Source organism: Rhinatrema bivittatum, chromosome 2 (genome assembly GCF_901001135.1).
Source record: "Rhinatrema bivittatum chromosome 2, aRhiBiv1.1, whole genome shotgun sequence".
NCBI lineage: Eukaryota > Metazoa > Chordata > Amphibia > Gymnophiona > Rhinatrematidae > Rhinatrema > Rhinatrema bivittatum.
This window is the reverse complement of record NC_042616.1, coordinates 66655413-66675587: the sequence shown is the minus strand read 5'-3', so window position 1 is coordinate 66675587 and position 20175 is coordinate 66655413. Positions and strand designations below refer to the sequence as shown.

The following is a 20175-nucleotide window of genomic DNA, read 5'->3' as shown; positions in this document are numbered from 1 at the left end:
ACGCGGCAGTGGCTGCGGGAGAAAACGGAAGAGGCTGCCTGCCACCGCAGGAGCCCTCAAAGACACCCGAAGCCTCGGGTAACCATTTTCTTCGCGGCCGCCAGCCCGGCCTGGATTACAGTCCACCGCGGCCGGCGGCCATGACACCCGGCCCCGGTCGCTATTTGCTGTGGCCAGTGGTGCTAACATAAAAAGCAGAATGAAAATACAAACAAAAAACAAACTTTGAAATGTTTGTATGCTAATGCCAGAAGTTAAAGAAGTAAGGTGGAAGAATTAGAAGGTATAACAGTGAATGATGACATAGACTTAATTGGTATCACAGAGACATGGTGGAAGGAGGATAACCAATGGGACAGTGCTATACCGGGGTACAAGTTATATCACAATGACAGAGAGGAGCACCCGGGAGGTGGTGTGGCGCTTTATGTCTGGGATGGCATAGAGTCCAACAGGATAAACATCTTGCATGAGACTAAATGCACAATCAAAATCCCTTGTGTGTTGGGGAAGACTATAGTGATAGGAGTATACTACCGTCCACCTGGTCAAGATGATGAGACAGACAGTGAAATGCTAAGAGAAATTAAGGAAGCTTACCAAATTGGTAGTGCGGTAATAATGGGAGATTTCAATTACCTTTTCAAGAAAATACGTTGTGTCACAAATACTTTTTCTTTATATTGTTGGTGCTATAAATATTTCATAATGGTCTTTCATTACACTAAAGATATTATAATTTCAATTACCCCAATATTGACTGTATCAGCGGGACATGCTAGAGAGATAAAGTTCCTGGATGGAATAAATGACAGCTTTATGGAGCAATTGGTTCAGGAACCGACTAGAGAGGGAGCAATTTTAGATCTAATTCTCAGTGGAGCACAGGATTTGATGACAGAGGTAACGGTGGTGGGGCCGCTTGGCAATAGTGATCATAATATGATCAAATTTGAATTAATGATTGGAAGGGGGACAGTAAGCCAATCCACGGCTCTCGTGCTAAACTTTCAAAAGGGAAACTTTGATAAAATGAGAAAAATAGTAAAAAACTGAAAGGAGCAGCTACAAAGGTAAAAAGCCTGGCTGGGCTGAGTAGAGCACGTAGTGGCCCAGTGGTCCATGACCACCCCCGCTGGGGTGTGTAGAGCGGTGACATGATTCCTCCATCCCATGAGGCCAAAGATCCTCCTCGTCCGTCATGTCCTGATGTCCTTGTCTCGTTCCGGGTCCCGGATTGAACCCTAGTGGCTGTCTTCAGCCCAACCTCCCTCTGTTGCGTCTTCCACACCAGGTCGGAGGTCTCATCCTCCATCTACTGACCTGTCAGGTGTGTCGATCACGTTGGGTCCCGAGGCTCCGTCCAGGACATCACTGCTGGGAGTTGTCCAGATTCCTTCTGTCCAGATGTCCATCTGCTGTTCCTGAATTCCTTCTGGGGCCGTTGTCCATCCTGTGCTCGTGGCTGCTCTTTATTGTAGTGTCTGCCAGCGACGGGAGGCCGTCTGCTCTCCTGGAGTCCCAGACTTTTATCTTGTCTACTTTTAACCTATCCTAGTCATCGTCACTCCCTGATGTGTCTTCGTTAGCTCCGCTGTTACCCAGGTAGAGAGTCCATCAAGCTAGGTTGAGAGAACATTGCATAAATCTCATCTTTGGGTGAGTTTCCTCACTCCAAAGGTAAAAAAAAATTTCTGGGCACACAATATTCACACACAATATACACGCTCCAGGCCATGTATATTGTGCGTGTATAATGCGCCGGTAGCAAGATAAAATGGATGCTCATATTGAGCATCTGTTTTCCTAACCCACACACAGCCACATTTCATGGGTGCCCAATGCCAAGGACATGCTAGGGGCACACAATTTTCCCTAGTGTGACCTTTTTAGCACGGCAGCTTATTTACCTTTTGCTTTGGGCGCCCAAGAGATATGAATGTGCACGCGTTAAAAACGGGCTCCAATTTGGATGCATGTTTTTTTAAGCGCATTTTACTGCGTTGGCCCCACTATGTCCATATGAAAAACAGCTATGCTGTCACTCTCTGACATTCCGTTGCCACACCATCTCCCTCTTCATTCTGCCTCTGCCTTCCATTCCCCCTTTACTCTTTATCCAGACTATGACAGACTTCTATGACAAGGCTCACAAAATTAATCTTGAACTGTCCATCAGACTCCCTCCATTGCCACAGTTTCATTTTTTACACATCCCACTTGCCCTTGTCACCTTTTCTTCTTTTTCTGAAAACAGTAAAGAGGAAATGGTCCATCTTCTTGCCTCCTCCAAGCACAGTTCCTCTTCCTTTGCTACCATTTCTTCCCACCTCCTTAGTTCTATCTTGTCTGCAGTCACCCCTTCCTCTGTCACTTTTCATTGCAACCATTTCTGCTGTTTTCAAAGATCTGAATTTCTTGCATTTCAAGCCATTCTGAATTCAGTCCAGTCTAGCTTCTGAACTCTGCCCTTCCCAAATTCTCCAGTGAAATTCTTCATGGCTAAAGCCAGGAATCTTTATTTGATAATCAATCACTTTGACTGATCTGATGCATTTGTTACTATCGATCCACTCCTTGATAGTCTGTCCTCACTTGGATTTTGGGATTCTATTGTTCCTTGGTTCTCCTCTTAACTTTTCCATGGCACTTTTTTTGTGTTTCCTCTCATGGTTCTTCCTCCACTGATATCCCATTATGAACTGATGTGCCTCAGGGTTCTGGCTGGGCCATTTTCTCTTTTTTTTTTCTCTCCACAGTAATTCCCTTGGTGCTCTGCTTTTCCGCCTAATGTTTTCAGTACCAGCTGTATGCTGATAACTCCCAGATCTACCTTTCTACATCAGAACTTTCACCAAGAATCCAGTTGCAAATTTCAACCCGATTGTCTTAATAACTCTGTTGCAGGAGTGCTATGGAGCGGTCCCAATTCCGGGGAGATTGGTGAGCCCTTGGACCACGGTGTGACTGCAGAGGAGCTCCGAAAAAGCACCGAGGCAGGCAAGACGTGTCCATGCTTGAGCAGACAGGCTGAAGATCAAGAGCCCTGAACTCTGCCAAATCTGAACGCACTGGAAGAGATCCAACAATGCAATGCTGGTCTCTGGGGTAGCCCTCCGGCCACTCGATAGCCCTTTCAGACCTGCCACCTGGAAACGGCAGATGGGACAGGATGGACAAAGGTCGAGGACAGACAATGGAACTGAAACTTGGAACAAGACAAGGATACTTGGAGACTTGGACAAGATGAGGATACTTTGAACTTGGATGAGATGAACATATTTGGAGACTTAGGCAGCACTGCCCCTCAGGGCGCCATACACAGCCCCCTGTGGGCTGGTCATGGACCACCCTGTCCCACTGCATGCCCTACACAACCTGAAGAGGCTGGTTATGGACCATGTGGAGAGCAGGGTATGCACAGGACTGAGACTCAGTATGAAGGAGGAGTCTGGGCAGCACTCAAAGAAGAATCCAGCTGGAAGAGGACTCCAGTCACTGGAAACGGACACCAGATCAGATACAGATTTACCTCCAGGAAGGTCGGCTGGAGGTGAGGTCCAGCAGGCAAGGCAAGGCTTGAACCCAGAGCTGGGAACTAGAGGATACATCAGGATCAGAACTGGAACATAGGATGTCAGAATCAGGGCTCGGAACTCAGAACTTGGAACTTGGATACATCTAGATCATGACTGGAACATAGGACACCTGAAGACGAAGACATCAGAAGAAAGGAGCATCTGGACATCTGAAGACGAGGAGACAGGATCCGACGAGAGACCAGGACATGGAACGAAAATGAAGATGAAGGATCAGGAACCACAGAGGAAGACAAGGGAATTCCCTCGAAGAAACAGAGTGCCTTGAAGAAGCGAGGATGGACTTTGGAGCCTCCTGGACGAAGATCTGGAACAGCAGAGAATCCAGGAGCAGGCAGTTCCTTGTGAACGTGTTGGAGGACTGGCGAAGGGCCCTTTTATAGAGCTGAAGTGGAGATGTCCAGATGACATTATCAATCAGGGCTGCGGGGCCTTTCCCGTCGTGGGCCCTTTAAATAAGCAGAAGAGGCGCTGCTGCGCACCTAGGAGGACAGGACCATGGAGAGTGGCGTCCATGCTGAGAAAAGAGAGAGCAGGAGCAGCACTAGGCCGCAAAACCAGGTTCCTGCATTGGCGGTGGCTTCCGGGTTGTGAAGAGGAGGCTGGAGGCGGCACAGGCTGTGAAGCAGGTCCTGGTGACAGCAGCACCCAGCCGCAAGGGCACAAGGTTGGAGATGGCCTCCGGGCTGCATGGGAAGACAGCAGCAGTGGCCCAGCCTGCTGCAGAAGAGAAGACATTTCTCAATTGTGTGTTTCTCTCTAACATCAACCTCTTTGTTTTTGAATATACTACCACAACAATTATCCATTTTCACAAGTCTCCCAATGAACAATCTAGTTTCTCTGAAGCAGAGATTCCCAAACTTGTCCTTGATATCTCTCAGCCAATTGGGTTTTCAGAATATCCACAATGAATATGCATGAGATAAAATTTGCATATACTGAGTCTCCATGGTGTGCACATTTATCTCATGCATATTCATTGTGGATATCCTGAAAACCCTACTGGCTGTGGGGTCCCTAGTACAGGTTTGGAAAGCCTTGTTCTATAGTAGGGATGTGCATTTGTTTTGAATGAATGCACAATTCGCAACGTATAGGTCCCTATTCGTTGCATTCGTGGGGTTCCGAAACGTATGGCGAACCCCCATGAATACAACGTATTACTAATGAATAAAACCTCCACCCTCCTGACCCTCTCAAGACTTGACAAAAGTCCCTGGTGGTCCAGCGGGGGTCCTGGAGCGATCTCCTGCACTTGGGCCGTCGGCTGCCGGTATTCAAAATGGCACTGATAGCCTTTGCCCTTACTATGTCACAGGGGCTACCGGTGCCATCGGTCAGCCTCTGTCACATGGTAGGAGCAATGGACGGCCGGCGCCATCTTGTGCTCCTACCATGTGACAGGGGCTGACCAATGGCACCGGTAGCCCCTGTGACATAGTAAGGACAAAGGCTATTGGCGTCATTTTGAATACCGGCAGCCGATGGCCCGAGTGCAGGAGAATACTCCAGGACCCCCGCTGGACCACCACGGACTTTTGACAAGTCTTGAGGGGGTCAGGAGGGCGGGGGGATGTAGTTAATTAAATGTAAAGGGTTGGGATGGGGTATTTTTTAACTTTAATGGGAAACGAATACCATACATAACTAATGGACGAATCGGGGTCCCCCGAAAATGGATGTAACGGATTTGGGTCCCAATGAATACGAATACCGAATCAAACATATCCGTCCCTGCTGCACATCCCTATTCTATAGTGTAGTCAAAATACAGCCGAACAATTGAACTTCCTCCACTGTCATTACAACCATATAATCAATGTTCCCTCGCATTCACAGCTGCATGGGGGACTGCTTAATTACTGAGATAATAATTCAGTCATCTTATGGTTTGAACTGTGCAGGGCTAGCAGCTCCCACAATACTATGGGTCCCCGTGCAATTTGAAGCATAAGACGACTAGAGCACCCAGTAGTTAGACATATGTTGGAAGTTCCCCACACAACTTAGAGGGAACATTGCTTGGCCTGCAACCCTACTGATCTATTTCTGCATACAGTTTAACTTCTACTGAAGCAATACAGTGCGTTCAGCCGAGCTCACTGTTTAACCTACAGTTGGATGCAGGATGTGTAGGTACGTCCATAACCCCTTAATCTATAACGTCCGGAGCAATTTCTGAGCACCCCAAAAATACACAAAAGCAGAAAATACTGCTTTTCTGTACATCCTCCGACTTAAAAGCATGGCAATATTAAGTCAGAGGAACAAAAGATTAAAACAATTGTTTTAAAGTGCTGGCAGTCAGGTTCGAGAAACGGATGCTGATAAATTCAGTGTCCATTTTCTTAACCGGTGGACAGCCATGGACCACTCCTGGGCACCGGCTGTCAAGGAGGTGCAAGGGATGTGCAATCGACCCTAAAGTCTCCCTGACAGCACAACCCCTAATTGAAATATACATGGTGCCCCCAGGAGAGGTGCCTGGGGGCACCATGTGAACGCTGAACGCCCAGCGCCCGCTTTCAGCACATTTTTTTTTTTCATTGGCACCGTAGTCATCTGCAGTTCCTCATTGCCTCTCCTCCTTATCTTCCCCATCCCTCCTTGGGAACTCCATTCATCAGGTAAGCTGCACTTATCTGTGCACTACTCCTCCATCACCAACTCCTGACCCCAATCTTTCTCTCTTGCTGCACTGTGTACCTGGAATAGCTTCCTGTGTTGTTGCATCATGCTCCCTCTCTGGCCCTATTCCAATCCCATCTAAAAATCTACTGCTCTGTGGCTGCTTTTAAATTTTAAACTCTTCTCTTGTTGACGGTGACCATTTTTCTCTTTAATAAATATGTTTCCTGAAGGATCTTATTTGTCTGGTCTCTCTTGTAAAAGTTCTATGAAGCAGTGTCTTCTTCTGACATTGTATCTGTACAGGGCTGCACTTCTCTAGTAGAGCTATACCAAAGAGAAACGCAGGTTTCGTTTCGGGATTATCCAGTGGTCAGCTTCCAATCCACGCATAGAAAAACTATTATTGTCACATGTGGCAGCATCATCATTAGTACAGCTTTTTGACTGAGGGAGGAAGACAAGCAATTGAATGACAAGGCTTCTCTTAAATAGAGCACTCATGACATTACAGTTTGACTGTATTGCATTATTTCCAGAAACCTATGGTGGTTGGTTATAAAGGTGCATATTGTGGCTACATTCAGAAAAGTAGGTGATGTATTTATTTTTATTTTTTTTACTATAGTTTTGGTGGGGTTTTTTTATCTAAGTTTATGTAGGCCTACTGTATATTATATGCATTATTAGGTCTATGGCTATGCCTGGTTTAACTTGTCTATTGTTAAATATCCTTCTTTAGCTATGTAAATCTCCCTCTGCCCCTGTAACGTATGTTCTCAGTGTATACAGTACAAACTGTACAGTCCTCATTTACGTTTACCACAAATGAGTCTGAAATGTATTACATTTCAGTCTGAAAAAAAAAATGACTGAAATACATTTAAAGCTCCAGAGACATGAGTTTCAGTCTCATTTGCAGGCAGGGGAGAGATTAAATGAGGACCACATTGTAAATCTCATAATTATACAAATGCCCTACCCCAGAGTCCTGACAATTTGAGGACAGGAAAAATGATGATATAAGCAAGAGTGTACATGCTTGACATGAGATTTGAATCAACAGCTCTGTGCCCTAGTAATTTCCAGGAACAGAAAGGTAGACATCTTGCTAAAAATAATAATGCATATATTGTTGTTGTCACTGGGCAACGTACTGTAGATGAGTACTTACTTATTCCAGTAGCATTCCCTTCCCTTTCCAATCCCCTCTATTTTCTCAGCATTTTGACTCCTATAGATTTCTGTTAGCAAACTGGATAAAACTAAGTCACTCAAGCTGCAGTGGCTAATTACATCTGGACCTATTATAGATTAAATGTATGTAATAGAATCATTCTTTTCCAGAGCTTCTCCTGGAACCTGGCTGGCGGTGGTATTTGGGGGCAGGAAGTGAGGGAGATTTGGGGTGGGGGAGAGAAGGATAAGCCTGAGGTTAGATGGGAGCTCCCCACCCATTTCCTTTCCTGGCCCTTCCCAGGCATGTCAGAGCAGAAAGCCAAGACAAGTTTAGTCTCACAGCAGCCTATGGAAAGACAGCAGCACCACTTAGCGAGCACTTCAATTACAGCTGTTTGGGGTGGGGGATGGGGGGAGGAGATGCAGATGTAACAGCTGGGAGAATGAGAAGGAAGGGTACTGCCCTCTGCTGCCAAAATAAATCTAACCATTGGGAAATGTTTCCCACAGATGTGCAGTCTTTCTACTGAAAAATCGGGTGGGAGTCCCAGGCAGAAGGCAATTGAGCTGCTTCTTTTACAGAACCCTTGACATTTATTTATTTATTTATAAAATGCTTTTAACCCACTTGTTCCTGGGGAAATTCACAGCGGTTTACAGACATTATGAATAAAGGCATATTCAATTCCAATATTATACAGGTCGAAGAATAAAAAAACAGGAAACATAATAAAAGGTTTAAAAAAAAAAAAAGAACAAGGAACCTGAATTACGGGAATGCCTGTTTGAATATGTAGGCCTTTAACACCTTTTTGAGAATGCTCATAGAGGATTCAGTGCTTATCGCCTCAGGTAACAGATTCCAGAGCCTGAGGCCTGCTACAGAGAATGCATGATGTTGTGTGACTTCTAGTCTAGCTATTTTCACCCTAGGAATTTCAAGCAGACTTTTGACCAGAGAGTGCAGTTCACGTGTTGGTTTATGGACTAAGTGTGGATGCCAGCCAGGGATTTGAATCATTATGTAACAGATTGTAAATCATGCTCAGCACTTTATATATAGACCTCCAGGCTATCGGAAGCCAGCATAAACCGTTGAGTGTTGGAGTTATGTGTTATTTTCATTTTGTACTGGTTAGCAGTCTGGCTGCAGCATTCTGTATTAATTGTAGTAGTCATATGGTAGAGGAAGTCTCAGATAAAGCAAATTACAGTAGTATAGGGCAGTTAAACCCAATGCCTGCAATACTGATCTCAAGTAGGAGTCTTCCAGGAAAGGTTTCAGGTTCTTAAGAAGATGCAATTTATAAAAAGAGGACTTCAGCACAACTGGAATGTGTCCATTCATTTGTAATGAGCTGTCCATGTTGATGCCCAAATATTAATATTACAAGTTCTGTTTCATGCTGCCAAGATCTACAAAGAAAGAGAGAAGATTATATTTCTTCTTTCATGCAGTTTACTTGTGGAACTGAGCTCTGGTAAGAGTTGGAAATTTGTGGGCTGTGGAAGCTGGTCGTAGACAAGATTCTTCTCTGAAAGCCACGACATTGAAATGCAGAGGTCAGGTTAAAAAGTTATTTTTGCAGAGACTGATGACACAAATCAATAGGAAGGCATTATCAAAAGATCCAATTATCTAAAAAAATCATTTTCGTCCCAAAGACTTTTTTGTATTCTGCTATAGTTGATCATGTGAAAACAAATACATGCAGAAAAGTTATGAGATATGGCTTTTAAGTTAAAAAGTGGCCACTGTATGCAATCAAAAGGACTAATTTTTATAAAATGTTATTTTTCTCTAGAAGCATACTTTCTGGGAATGACCTACCACAGTGGGCTCTCAGTTCACTTGCTGAAGTCTATAAAGTGTATTGGCCTGCACTCTTAGAGGCAGATTTTAAAAGCCCTACACGCGTAAATCCAGGAGGATTTATGTGCGTAGAGGGGTTACACGTGCCGGCCCTTTACTGAATGGGAGGGCAGAGGGTGGGGCGAGGCTAGGGCTGGGCGGGGGTGGGTCACAGGCGGAGTTGAGGCCTCTGGCGTTGACTCTGAGGAGGAGTGAGTGAGGGATAATAGGAATGGGGATGGTTTGAAGCATGTTGTCTTTGAAGCATGTAGAGCATCAAGCAAACATAAAGAGCAACAGACTACAGCTCTCTTTAATGCACGGGAGAGGGGCCGGTTTTAACGACGTGATCCATTAGAAAATGAATCGTAAGCAGCCAACCTAAGGAGCAGAGTGGCGCAGCGGGAGCGTGCTGGGCCCATAACCCAGAGGTCGATGGATCGAAACCATTCTCTGCTACAGCACTGTCTTTTTGATCATCTTTAAATTCTTATCACCTGCACAGGCTCTTACATCATAAAGGTCCACGTTCTACTACGGAACATGGGCTCTGGTCATGCAAGCTGTTAAAAGCCCATCTTTAGCCAGCTCTCTCTGGGATTTGAAGGAACCACCAGCAGTGGCTCATTGGTCTAGGGGTATGATTCTCGCTTCGGGTGCGAGAGGTCCTGGGTTCAACTCCCAGATGAGCCCTTCCCTTTACTAGGGTGCAGCCTCTAGAGTAGTTCTTCTACTCTCCCCCTGGTGTAGGGAGTAGTAAATCAAGTACTAGTCAAGCTTTTGCTTCTCTGGGAAGATGAAAGCATGCCTCCGGAAAAAAAAACAACTAGGGCAGGAGATAGCGATGTAAGGACTACGGAGGAAGAATGGACCTCAAGCAAATGCAGCACTCAAACGGACAACAAATCTTCATGATCTGAAGACACCCCAAGGCTTAACAAACAGACTGCGTTAAGGTAACTGCGGGACATGCTAGAGAGATAAAGTTCCAACGTGCAAAAAATTACCGTAAGGCGATCACTTTTTCAGATGACACAAAAGGATTCAGAGAAGTTCTATCACGCTCAGATTCTCATAAATTCTGGGGGCGGCCTTGCTAGACTGCAACATTGGGCGTCCAAATGGTATATGAAATTTAATTCGGACAAGATCAAGGTTCTGCATGATGAGAAAAATCAACCTTGCTGCCGTAACAAAATGCTAGGTTCCGGTTTAGGAGTCGGCACCTACGCAAGAAATCTAGGCTTCACGGTGGAGGATATCGAGCGATCCGTGAAGACAGGCCGTGCAAATTCCTTTCGTTTTATCTGAAGAAAGAGGATGAGCAAAGGCATAATAGAATAGAAGGGGAGTGCGGGTTTAAATGAAGTGGAAGCTGGGAAGAAAACAGGTGGCTTAAACCGATACACATTCTCGGTATTGACACTAGAAGGGGAGCAGATTGCAGCAACTGCAAAGGACCGGATCCTAAGCAGATGGAGCCAAACCCTCTGCCATTTAGTGAGGCTAGCAATTCCCAAGCAGGACAACATTGCACCAAATCAGAAAGGTACTGCTACTGTGATATACATTCACCGTTGGATTAGCTCTGCTCCAGGTTGACTGGTGTAAGGATAAAAGGCATTGTTGTGGAGAATGGAATACGAGGGGATGATATAAAGTTGTCACACAAAAGCACACTGTGAGCAGTGACATGGCCACGAGTGAGAAAGTGAGCATGAAGCGAACGTAAAGAGCAACAGACTACAGCTCTCTTTAATGCACGGGAGAGGGGCCGGTTTTAACGACGTGATCCATTAGAAAATGAATCGTAAGCAGCCAACCTAAGGAGCAGAGTGGCGCAGCGGGAGCGTGCTGGGCCCATAACCCAGAGGTCGATGGATCGAAACCATTCTCTGCTACAGCACTGTCTTTTTGATCATCTTTAAATTCTTATCACCTGCACAGGCTCTTACATCATAAAGGTCCACGTTCTACTACGGAACATGGGCTCTGGTCATGCAAGCTGTTAAAAGCCCATCTTTAGCCAGCTCTCTCTGGGATTTGAAGGAACCACCAGCAGTGGCTCATTGGTCTAGGGGTATGATTCTCGCTTCGGGTGCGAGAGGTCCTGGGTTCAACTCCCAGATGAGCCCTTCCCTTTACTAGGGTGCAGCCTCTAGAGTAGTTCTTCTACTCTCCCCCTGGTGTAGGGAGTAGTAAATCAAGTACTAGTCAAGCTTTTGCTTCTCTGGGAAGATGAAAGCATGCCTCCGGAAAAAAAAACAACTAGGGCAGGAGATAGCGATGTAAGGACTACGGAGGAAGAATGGACCTCAAGCAAATGCAGCACTCAAACGGACAACAAATCTTCATGATCTGAAGACACCCCAAGGCTTAACAAACAGACTGCGTTAAGGTAACTGCGGGACATGCTAGAGAGATAAAGTTCCAACGTGCAAAAAATTACCGTAAGGCGATCACTTTTTCAGATGACACAAAAGGATTCAGAGAAGTTCTATCACGCTCAGATTCTCATAAATTCTGGGGGCGGCCTTGCTAGACTGCAACATTGGGCGTCCAAATGGTATATGAAATTTAATTCGGACAAGATCAAGGTTCTGCATGATGAGAAAAATCAACCTTGCTGCCGTAACAAAATGCTAGGTTCCGGTTTAGGAGTCGGCACCTACGCAAGAAATCTAGGCTTCACGGTGGAGGATATCGAGCGATCCGTGAAGACAGGCCGTGCAAATTCCTTTCGTTTTATCTGAAGAAAGAGGATGAGCAAAGGCATAATAGAATAGAAGGGGAGTGCGGGTTTAAATGAAGTGGAAGCTGGGAAGAAAACAGGTGGCTTAAACCGATACACATTCTCGGTATTGACACTAGAAGGGGAGCAGATTGCAGCAACTGCAAAGGACCGGATCCTAAGCAGATGGAGCCAAACCCTCTGCCATTTAGTGAGGCTAGCAATTCCCAAGCAGGACAACATTGCACCAAATCAGAAAGGTACTGCTACTGTGATATACATTCACCGTTGGATTAGCTCTGCTCCAGGTTGACTGGTGTAAGGATAAAAGGCATTGTTGTGGAGAATGGAATACGAGGGGATGATATAAAGTTGTCACACAAAAGCACACTGTGAGCAGTGACATGGCCACGAGTGAGAAAGTGAGCATGAAGCGAACGTAAAGAGCAACAGACTACAGCTCTCTTTAATGCACGGGAGAGGGGCCGGTTTTAACGACGTGATCCATTAGAAAATGAATCGTAAGCAGCCAACCTAAGGAGCAGAGTGGCGCAGCGGGAGCGTGCTGGGCCCATAACCCAGAGGTCGATGGATCGAAACCATTCTCTGCTACAGCACTGTCTTTTTGATCATCTTTAAATTCTTATCACCTGCACAGGCTCTTACATCATAAAGGTCCACGTTCTACTACGGAACATGGGCTCTGGTCATGCAAGCTGTTAAAAGCCCATCTTTAGCCAGCTCTCTCTGGGATTTGAAGGAACCACCAGCAGTGGCTCATTGGTCTAGGGGTATGATTCTCGCTTCGGGTGCGAGAGGTCCTGGGTTCAACTCCCAGATGAGCCCTTCCCTTTACTAGGGTGCAGCCTCTAGAGTGGTTCTTCTACTCTCCCCCTGGTGTAGGGAGTAGTAAATCAAGTACTAGTCAAGCTTTTGCTTCTCTGGGAAGATGAAAGCATGCCTCCGGAAAAAAAAACAACTAGGGCAGGAGATAGCGATGTAAGGACTACGGAGGAAGAATGGACCTCAAGCAAATGCAGCACTCAAACGGACAACAAATCTTCATGATCTGAAGACACCCCAAGGCTTAACAAACAGACTGCGTTAAGGTAACTGCGGGACATGCTAGAGAGATAAAGTTCCAACGTGCAAAAAATTACCGTAAGGCGATCACTTTTTCAGATGACACAAAAGGATTCAGAGAAGTTCTATCACGCTCAGATTCTCATAAATTCTGGGGGCGGCCTTGCTAGACTGCAACATTGGGCGTCCAAATGGTATATGAAATTTAATTCGGACAAGATCAAGGTTCTGCATGATGAGAAAAATCAACCTTGCTGCCGTAACAAAATGCTAGGTTCCGGTTTAGGAGTCGGCACCTACGCAAGAAATCTAGGCTTCACGGTGGAGGATATCGAGCGATCCGTGAAGACAGGCCGTGCAAATTCCTTTCGTTTTATCTGAAGAAAGAGGATGAGCAAAGGCATAATAGAATAGAAGGGGAGTGCGGGTTTAAATGAAGTGGAAGCTGGGAAGAAAACAGGTGGCTTAAACCGATACACATTCTCGGTATTGACACTAGAAGGGGAGCAGATTGCAGCAACTGCAAAGGACCGGATCCTAAGCAGATGGAGCCAAACCCTCTGCCATTTAGTGAGGCTAGCAATTCCCAAGCAGGACAACATTGCACCAAATCAGAAAGGTACTGCTACTGTGATATACATTCACCGTTGGATTAGCTCTGCTCCAGGTTGACTGGTGTAAGGATAAAAGGCATTGTTGTGGAGAATTACGGACCGACAAGCGCCTGCGGGGAGGGACCCCTTAACATGGCGCTTGCCGGCCGGTCGACCCCCCACCGCTCCTTCCTGTTCCCCGCCCTGGGATCGGCTTACCGTGCGCATCCCGGGGCTCGGCGTACAGGCGGCGGTGGGAGGAGTGCCACGGCGGGTCAAACGCGTCCTGAGGGCCGGGGCAGGCATTGGGGTGTGATGACGTCGCCGCGCAGGCGCGTGGGGACGTCATCACGCCGGCGCGCGGCGACGCGCGAGACCTCGGGCCTTAAAGACCAGGCGAGCGCTGGGCCAGGCCTTTTCGGCTGGCCAGCCCTCGCGTTTCGGATCGCGGCACAGCAGTACAGCGGCACGGAGGCGGTGGCGGAGAGGCCTGCAGGAGAGCGGCGGCGCTAGAAGGGGCAGCATCCCGACGATTGGGCGGCGCACGACGCTCTGAGCGGCTCGAGGGGAGTCAACAGGCGCGAATTGAATAAAATTACAAAAAAAAAAAGGGAGAGAGCGGCGAGATTTCGTGCTGCCTGGGCTCCGGCTCCCAGCACTAGCACCCGGCAGCCACGCGGCAGGCCAGAGAGAGGCAGAGGGCCTGGATTAAAGCTGCAGTTTAAGGCCCGGATTAAAGCTGCCTCCGCGCATTTGAGGACCTCCGGGCAGTTCAGGACCCCCCCCCCCCCTTTTTTCAGAGGCAACTGCAGCGGGTCCAGCAGCTGGGGACCTCACCGCAGCTGAACTGTGAGTACTTGTTTACCTTTTGCCGCGGCATGGAACCGGGGAGTGGTTAGACTTTAAAGCTGGGGGTGTCTTTTAAAGCGGAAAGCGACTTTAAAGGCCGAGAGAGACGTTTAAAGCCAAGAGAGACCTTTTAAGCCGCGAGAGACTTTCAAGTGTAAAGAGGCTTTTAAACCGAGAGAGACTCTTAAAGCAAGGAATTAAAAGTGTGGGGAGCGAACTTTAAGGCTGGGAGGAAACGGGGCAGCCGAGTGAGACTTTGGCAAGCAGGATTTTTGCAAGTGAAACTTTGCAAGTGCGGATTTTGCAAGCGAGGCTGCTGCGAGTGAGACTGTTGCGAGTGAGGCTGTTGCAAGTGAAATCTTCGCAAGCGAGAGTTTCGATTTGCGGCAAAGCAAGGATGGCAGGAAGAAACGCAGGCCCTTCCCCCAGACAGGCAAGGGGTCGGAGTCGACAGCGGAAGGCGGCTGAACCACGGACGGGGACCGAGGCGAGACCCGATCCCGAGGTCGCGGCGGGAGGGCGTCGCGGAAAACGCCTTAGGACGGCCACCGTTAAGGCCAGAGAGTGGGAACAAACCCAAGCGGAGAAAGGAAACAAGAGACAGACTGGACAAGCGGCGAAGGGACCGGCACCGGCAGCCGAAGGCAACACGACGCCTGGAGAGACTGCAGGCGTGAGCGAGATGCAGCTAGGGGCTGGCCGATACAGTGCACCCCCGTGGAGCTGGCCCTCGTGGCCTCCGATGGGGCCGGTTGGAGCAGAGACGACAGCGCCGGCACAGCGAACACAAGAAGGCGGCCCTTACAGCTACAACGCATGGCAAGCACAGATGTACCCACCATGGTGGCAGGTCCCACCGCCATGGTACACTGCACCGGTAACCAGCGCGGGCGAGCAGACATCGGCCGGCGGAGTGAGAGGAGAGACGGCGAAAGACTCAGCGGCGGGGAGTAACGCAGGCGTTACCACAGTGCAAGAGACAACTCGAGCCGAGGCCGCTAACGCCATCGAACAGACCGGGACGGCACTAAGCGAAGCAGAGGCAGCACGCGAGGCGTGCGACGAGGTGACCGGAACCAGGGAAGGAAGGACGGCATCGGCCGGACTTACAAAAGGCAAGAGGGCCAAAAGAAAGAGACACGAAAGTGGCTCATCGGGGCGATCCTCAGGGGAGGAGTCGGAGGAGAGCGAGGTGTTAGGGGGCTCGGCGGCCTCTCCCGCCAAGGCGACCGCAACAGCTCTGCCAAACATGGACGAGCTGTGGGAGAGCGTGCCGAAGGCATTACGGAGCAAAATCCGCAAGCGTGAATACATAGATATATTCACAATATTAGAGGGCAGAAAGGGAGCAGCAGGGAAAAAGAAAGGAAAGAAGAAGGAGGAGCAGAAAGGGGAGGAGGTGAAGGTAGCTAGAAATATCACTAACTGGACAAGGGCATTCCTGAGGATGGTTAGAGTAATTGGGAGGGAGGACCCGTCACAATACGCCCCCATGCTGAGTTATGCGGACTCAATTTTGGAAGCATACAAGGTGTATCAAGGGTGGTGTTGGCTGAATTACGATGAGAAGTTCAGGGATAGGATGGAGGATAACAAGAACTTGTCATGGGCGGCACAAGATGTGGGTCTGTGGCTACGTCAGATGACTAGCAAGGTTATGGAGTCAGGGGCGGCACGCAAACCGTTGAAGGCATCCGGCGGACAGGCCGGTGCGGGTAGTTCCCATTGGGGGGACAGCGGTAACAGTAAGGTGTGCTGGCGCTTTAACAAAGCAGGGTGCAACTTCCAGGATTGTCGATTCAAACACATTTGCACAGTATGTGCGGCACCACACTCGGCAGCGAGATGCCCAAAGAAGGGGCAGAGGTTCTCAGCCGGGAGTAATGGTAAAGGGAAGCAATAGGGTAGAGGGTAAGGCACCGTCCCCAGTGCGGCTATCCGCCATGGGGGAATGGCTGGAAAAATACCCAAAGCGGAGGGAGGCTAAGCAGTTGTGGGAAGGTTTTGCATACGGTTTCAGGATTCCATTTCAGGGTAGGATCACGGGCACGGGTTACACGAATTCAGCATCAGCGGTTAGGCAAGCAGACATAGTGCAGAGAAAGGTAGAGAAGGAAATCGAGTTGGGTAGGACGGCGGGCCCCTTTACGGACCCGCCATTTAGTAACATGATGTTGTCACCCTTGGCGGTAGTACCAAAAAAGGAACGGGGAGAGTTCAGGCTTATACAGAACCTGTCTTACCCGCCGGGGCGTTCCGTGAATGATGGTTTGCCGGAGGAGGCGTGCACAGTGCAATACGCCTCCTTTGACCAGGCCGTGGCATTAGTACGGCGCTGCGGCAAAGGCGTGTTGATGGCAAAAGCAGACATTAAGTCGGCATTCCGACTGCTCCCGGTACATCCCGATAACTTTCCCATCCTAGGTTTTCATTTCCAGGGGTCATATTACTTCGACAAGTGCATGCCTATGGGGTGCTCGGTCTCTTGTGCATACTTTGAAATGTTTAGTAAGTTTCTGCATTGGGTGTTACAGCAGAGGGCAGGGAATGTCAATGTGGTGCACTACCTCGACGATTTCTTATTTATGGGGCCAGCGCACGCGGACACTTGTGCTAAAACTTTGTCTGCATTCCAAGACATGGCCCACAAATTCGGGGTTCCGTTAGCCGGGGAAAAAACGGAGGGACCAGTGACCACGTTATCATTCTTGGGGATCGTGCTGGACACCCAGGCCATGACGTCGCGACTGCCGCTAGAAAAGTTGCACAAGTTACGGACCATGCTCCGGGGGGCGTTGGCATCCAGCAAACTTACGTTGGGGGCCATTCAATCCATAATTGGTAGTTTAAATTTTGCCTGCCGGGTGATTCCGATGGGGAGGGCATTCCTGAGGCGTTTGGCCGATGTGACAAGGGGAGTTAAAAACCCGCGACATCACATCAGGATCACACGGCCAATAAAGAAGGATATGGCAATGTGGCTGGAATTCCTGGATAACTTTAACGGGGTATCAATATGGCAGGACGAGGCAGTGTCGAATCACGATCTAGACATATACACAGATGCATCGGGAGGATGGGGTTTTGGGGCTTACTGCCAGGGGGCATTGTGCGCTGCACCATGGCCGCCTGAATGGATACAGAGCGGATTGGTAAGGAACATCACATTCCTGGAGCTCTTCCCCATCCTCGTGGCTATCACGGTCTGGGCTCAGAAATTGCGCAACAAAAAGATAATATTTTGGTCAGACAATTTGGCAGTCGTGACAGTCATTAACAGGCAAGCGGCACGCTGATCCAAAGTGGCGGAACTACTGAGGGAGATGGTACTGCAAGGTCTGCGAATGAACACAACGATACGAGCCAAGCACGTGCCGGGGGTTCATAATCAGGTGGCCGATGCGCTATCCCGAGCTAAGTGGGATCTCTTTCATCAACAGGTCCCAGAGGCAGACGCCGAAGGAGCCCCCATACCGAGCCGGTTATGGCTGATTGGAATGTAACCGAATGGGGACTGCTGAAGGCATCCGTTGCTCCAGCGACATGGAAGGCCTACTGTAAAGGGTTTGACAGAGTACAGGCGTTCTTGAGGGGGCAGGGTTGGCAAGGGGGTAGGATAGAGGGCAGGCACCTGCAGCGATTCGTGGCCTGGGCAAAGGAGGAGGGTTTATCCAGGGGGGCGACGGTCAACCAGCTTGCGGGTTTCGCTTTCTTCATGAAGGCACTAGGCTGGGGGGACCCCCTCGATGACTTTATGGTCAAAAAGATGCTGGCAGGATGGGCCAGGACAGTAGCATGGGAGGGAGATAGGCGGCGGCCAATAACGCACGAGATATTGGTGCGCTTATGGCACGCAGCCGCGCAGGTATGTGCCGACGGGTTCGAGGTGGTATTGTTCAGGGCCACCATTTGAACGGCATTCTTTGCGGCCTTAAGGGTTAGCGAATTGGTGGCTGCATCCAAACGGGACACAGGACACGACGGCATATTGCTGCACAACGTAGTAGTCGAGGGACAGGTAATCAGGTTCAGGGTACACAAATCAAAAACCGACCAGAGGGCAAAAGGGGCAGAGGTAAGGCTGTCCCAGGTGACATCACAGGTAACATGCCCAGTGAGGAACGTGTTACATTTTCTGCAGATTAGACCAAAGGTGGGTCGCCATTTATTAATTCACGGGGACGGGGTGCCACTCACTAAATTTCAATTTGCGGCAGTGCTACGTAAGGGATTGGCCTCCATCGGGCTAAACCCGGGCGAATACGGTACCCACTCGTTCCAAATCGGGGCGGCGACAAGCGCAGCCCAGGCGGGTTTACCAATGGAGGTCATACAAAAAATTGGTAGGTGGCGGTCGGCGGCGGCCAACAGATACGTTAGGCCGGGGGCTGTACACTTGGGACACTAATCATACAATTCCTCTTGCCCGCAGGTCGCGGCCTATGAAGGAAGATAGTGTGGGTTATGGGACACTCTTTCGTGCATTGGGCGGCCAAGAGGGCCCGGGAGAGAACATATGGAGCGCACCTGGGGATGGCACCGAGGGGAATCCTCCTGACATGGATGGGAATACATGGAATGAGATGGGAACAACTGATCCCGGAGGTGCGGAGCAGCCTGCGTACCCGCCAGAAGCCAGACGCCATAGTCATACACCTAGGGGGTAACGACCTGGGGGGGACGACGGCTAAGCAGCTTATAGACAGCATAAAAAGGGATTTGCAGGAGATACAGGAGCTGACACGGGATACAATCATAATATGGTCCGAAATCATACCCAGGCTTAAATGGCAGGGTGACAGACTATGGGCCAGAGGGAGAAGGAAGGTGAACAGGCAGATTGAGGTATGGGCTAAGACAATGGCGATAGTTACCATACGGCACGAGTGGGCCGACGAGCCATGCTTGGGCCTGTATAGGAAGGACCTGATTCACTTATCGGACGTGGGGTATGATATATTTAATAATGCAATACAGGAGGCACTGGAGCGGGCGCTGACCTAGTTGGGGCCGCAGTAGGGGTTTTGGAGGTCCGGGACAAGTGTACCACTGTCCCGGCCTGGTGGTGGGGGTACCCGAGTCAGGGGCCAGGAGGGGCCTGGGGGACACGGTGGACAAACCGGGTCCGAGAGGAAAGGAAGTGCGCAGAGGTGGGCGTGGGCTGCATGGGGGGTGGCCCCTTGGCTTGGACATGGCGAGGGGCCGGGAAGATCGTGTGGCGGACTGGCTAAAATGGCGGACGCCGGTACAAAGCCCGGTTCAGATATATTTGATAGACGCACTAAGACTCGGGTACCAAAATGTTTGGTTCATATTAATTATTAATAAAAGCTGCGGCCTGTTTTCATCAACAATGGTATTTGTGTGGTATATGTGTGGTTAATATTATAGTTATCAGGGAAGGGAAGGGGGGGGAAACGGGAGTGCAAGCTGCCAATGTTATGACGGACCGACAAGCGCCTGCGGGGATGGACCCCTTAACATGGCGCTTGCCGGCCGGTCGACCCCCCACCTCTCCCTCCTGTTCCCCGCCCCGGGATCGGCTTACCGTGCGCATCCCTGGGCTCGGCGTACAGGCGGCGGTGGGAGGAGTGCCACGGCAGGTCAAACGCGTCCTGAGGGCCGGGGCAGGCATCGGGGCTTGATGACGTCACCACG

General features: G+C 49.2%; 6 non-coding genes across 6 annotated transcripts; all 6 read left to right on the top strand.

Annotated features, from left to right (window-relative positions):
• The first annotated feature begins 9648 nt into the window (after positions 1-9648).
• Positions 9649-9720, top strand: TRNAM-CAU. The gene has a single exon. It is a non-coding gene; the product is annotated as a tRNA-Met (tRNA).
• Positions 9721-9882: 162 nt separating this feature from the next.
• On the top strand, positions 9883-9954 carry TRNAP-CGG. The gene has a single exon. It is a non-coding gene; the product is annotated as a tRNA-Pro (tRNA).
• Positions 9955-11090: 1136 nt separating this feature from the next.
• On the top strand, positions 11091-11162 carry TRNAM-CAU. The gene has a single exon. It is a non-coding gene; the product is annotated as a tRNA-Met (tRNA).
• Positions 11163-11324: 162 nt separating this feature from the next.
• On the top strand, positions 11325-11396 carry TRNAP-CGG. Its single transcript has one exon. It is a non-coding gene; the product is annotated as a tRNA-Pro (tRNA).
• Positions 11397-12532: 1136 nt separating this feature from the next.
• TRNAM-CAU lies at positions 12533-12604 on the top strand. The gene has a single exon. It is a non-coding gene; the product is annotated as a tRNA-Met (tRNA).
• A 162-nt stretch (positions 12605-12766) lies between these two features.
• On the top strand, positions 12767-12838 carry TRNAP-CGG. Its single transcript has one exon. It is a non-coding gene; the product is annotated as a tRNA-Pro (tRNA).
• Positions 12839-20175: the final 7337 nt, after the last annotated feature.